Source organism: Triticum dicoccoides, chromosome 7B (genome assembly GCF_002162155.2).
Source record: "Triticum dicoccoides isolate Atlit2015 ecotype Zavitan chromosome 7B, WEW_v2.0, whole genome shotgun sequence".
NCBI lineage: Eukaryota > Viridiplantae > Streptophyta > Magnoliopsida > Poales > Poaceae > Triticum > Triticum dicoccoides.
Genome location: NC_041393.1, coordinates 448,756,151 through 448,759,787, shown reverse-complemented (window position 1 = coordinate 448,759,787; position 3,637 = coordinate 448,756,151). Strand labels below are relative to the sequence as shown.

The 3,637-nt window shown below is 45.0% G+C and overlaps 1 long non-coding RNA gene across 9 annotated transcripts; it reads right to left on the bottom strand.

The window, feature by feature from the left end:
- Positions 1 to 217: 217 nt before the first annotated feature.
- Positions 218 to 3,628, bottom strand: LOC119339853. 9 transcript variants are annotated; one of them, XR_005164217.1, is made up of 5 exons: positions 2,922 to 3,628; positions 2,263 to 2,573; positions 987 to 2,087; positions 469 to 883; positions 218 to 309 (listed from the first exon to the last, which is right to left on the bottom strand). It is a non-coding gene; the product is annotated as an uncharacterized LOC119339853 (long non-coding RNA). The 9 variants fall into 9 exon arrangements; XR_005164216.1 differs by having other exon boundaries at positions 2,263 to 2,465; XR_005164215.1 differs by having other exon boundaries at positions 2,263 to 2,437.
- Positions 3,629 to 3,637: the final 9 nt, after the last annotated feature.

Below are 3,637 nucleotides of genomic sequence, written 5' to 3'. Positions count from 1 at the left end.
GTCGGCCAGCACACCTCGCCATGTGTGTGCGAAATTCAGATAGCAGCAACAATACCAAAATTCAGCTAGCAGTAGGAGAGCAGTGGTGCAGCACCACATCATCGCTATCTCTCTCATTCTCCTTTTCACACCCAACCGAGCCCGTTCCTTTCTTATCTGCCTCCATCTTCTCCCCGACGGCCCCACTGGTGATGATCCCGCCACCCCTGCGTCTTTCCCATCGCCGTGCACCGTTGCTGCTGAGCGTGACCCGGCGGGCACTAAGTGGATGATGACAACAATGTGCTTCAATATGTTTCTGTTGGTTACCTGCACAAGTTTGAGACCTTTTAAAGTACAACCACCTTTAATACTATAATTTAAGCAGGATTAAATGATGAGTACAAGAGATCATATATGGATCAGTGGTAGTACAAGAATCACAAAAACAAGTTTGAATGGATGAAAATTGTGACATAAGTAGCTTACCATGTCCCCGAGGCCCAACATCATGTTGTCATCAGAAGTGCTTCCTGGAACAATCCTCGATACCAACAAATTCCTAGGGACGATATGCCTCACCTGAAGCTCTATCTTCTTTCTTATCAGCGCAACCCAGGCAAGATGAACTCGTTTGCTATTGTGACCCTAACATTTTCTCTTCACGCCGCTGGCTCGCCACCCTCCTAACCCTCCTCTCCATAGCTCCTAAAGGTTATCAGTGGGAGGTAGCAAAACTGTGTCATTCAAAGGATGGTCGGCTAGATTGATTCCTCCAATATCACCGACGGCTCCGATGTCCCCTCCCCCCTACTGCCGCCGACGCCTACATGGACGGCTACAGCCGTGCCGGTGATCAAAAGGGCAAACATAATCTAAATGGGAATACCCTGCTAGCGAGACGCTGCAATAATGAGAGGTAGCATGATTTAGTCAGCAACACTATAGTCGAAACTAATATTGTAAAATAGTAAGTCATCAATTTTTATTTATTTAGTCATAGATACCTCTGCTTTATAGGCTGCCAACAACTATAGAGACTAATCCATATGATTACTGGAATACCCATCATATTCTTCTTGAATGGTTGCATGACATTCTTCCTCAAATACGAAAAGGCCTTGCTTCTCTACATAAGCTGGTATTCATTCCATTCCAATATTAAGGCATGCACCATTAGTACTCGTGTATGACATGATCAAGAGCACCGTTAGTAGCAGTGTACATACAAGTGCATAAAATTCAAAAGTACGTATTAAGAAACTATTTCTTGTTCAAAATTCAAGCTAATATCAATATGTACAGATAAACTTAAAAATGTTTCTAAATAAATAAATATTTTTATTCAAATCTGTTGCTTCACACCAGGAACCACAAAGAAATAAAAAAAATGATATCATTAATCAAGCATTCCACGTCATCTAATAAATTTTGGGCAAACACATAGTCGATCACAGAATATTGTTAAAATCAGACTTATATATGCTTTTATCCAAACTTGGTAAAAAGGATATGGGGTATTTGCTCAAATTACATCATCAATTGCAAATGCAAATATAAGCAGAAGGCTAAGTTTCTAAGAGAAGAACCGAATCTTATTTATATTCGGACCATGAACCTTCAAGATATCGTGTAAATAACATGGAGAATACAAGTGAGTTTGCAAAGCATAGACCAATATTGGAAAATGCCTATTAATTAAGGATGAGAGGGTAAGAAAGCATCAGACCAATACGATGCAGATATTGATTGGCTTATGGTACATGTAACATTGAAATTGCCATGAAGAAGCTAATATTGTACGCACAAATGAGATCTCAGATACAATACAAATTGAGGAGCAAATCACAGTTTACCATCTGTTTGAAATTAATTGGCATAACATCGAGCAAATATCTCTTCAAAGCCAAACAATAAGCACATACAGTAGATAGTAGCAATCAGACTGGCAGCAAATATAACAAACAAAAACAGAAGCAGTACCAGAACCACTTACCTGTGCACGCAGGTGGAGCTTATTACACGATGAAGCTTGGACTATTATTGCCTGAGCATGGCGCATCAATCTGAGGTAGCAGACCCAAGTAAATAGAAAGTTTTTAACCGTACTGCATCATTAAAAACGCAGTAGGAAATGTTTTAGTTCTTGCAATCTAGCATACGACCAGAGAAATGTGTGCGGTTGGACAAAACGAAATAAGACGGGAGACGGGAATGGAATGTTACAGGTTTTGTAGGTAGTAGAGATAGAGATATGAAGTCAGTTGACAAATCCATCATCACCTGTGCGCAATTGCTGCCGCTGTCGATGTCATTGTGCCATCACCCTAGGAGACGGAGGGCCGATTGGTGCACCTTTGGTAAAGTATCAATCTGATGTCCAGAACTTGAACTGCAAATTTCATAATCTGCGTAATAAGCTCTTGCATAGTTGCAGTTTCTTTCAGAATGAGAACCTCTGCAGACAACACAATAGTGTCATGTACCTGCATCCTGATATGTCAGAAATTCACGCAATAAAGAATGTTGAACAATCAGAAGATTGTTGTGTGTACTTGTTGGACCAAATTACAGTGTCCTCCTTGCAGGCATACCTAGCAAGTCAAACCATCAACTCACTAAAGCTATCTAAGTCGCCGAACACTGTTCTCTACAAACATTTGTTTGAATATAAGAAAATAAATACAAATTTAAATTATGAAAAGCAAGGCAGCAGAGCTATTTATTGTAGCATGGATTAATAATCAAACATCACTAAAAAATGCATATGCATGTGATATTGGCATAGTTTATCAGAAAATTTTAATGTGCAAATTAGCAAACACCTTCTGTGTATAGCAGCATCAAGAGGTGAAAAACAAGTGAACTGTAGCATCATGGAACCGCTGAATCAAAGAGGATACTTAGAATGCAAACATTTTGGAGATGAGAACTCAATTAACCTTCAATCTGGCAGCAGCTTCGCATCATATCAACTTCATGGAGAAAAATTAACTTCTATGTTGGACTCGCCAACCATGGACTTGGCAGAGACGCCCTGCGGCTTCAGCAGGGTGGGATGGTCGGCCACTCCTTGCACCAGCCCCGCGGTGGGGTTTCCTACGACGCCAGAGATGCCCTGTGCCAACCCCAAGGTAGGGTTTCCTGCGACGCCAAAGACGCCCTGTGCGACGCCGGCGAACAACTTCAGTTTGCCGCGTTGCCACGGGCTCTTGCATTGTGGAACCGGCAACATCGGCACCTCCACCAGGAGACCCGACCATGGAGGAAAACGAGGAGAAGGCCGGGGTGAGCTCCTCCATGGAACCGGCAGCGTCGGTTGTGGCCACGGCCAGAAGGGGAACTCGTGCTTGTTGTGGAGCACGTGGGTGACGGCCACGGCCGTGGGGTTGGCCACGCCGGCGCCGGTCCTGCCAGCCGCCGCGGCGGCGCGCAGCCTGGTGTGCCCGTCGAGGGACGCCACCTCGGCCGGCCCCACCCCGCACGCGGTCGCGCAGACCTGCCAGAGCGGGAAGTCGAACGCCTCGGCCTCGATGACATCGGCGCGGGAGAAGACGAACGCCCCGCACGCGGCCGCGCAGACCTGCCAGAGCGGGAAGTGGAACGACTCGGCCTCGACGGCGCCGGCGCGGGAGAAGACGAACGGAGGCGATGGTGA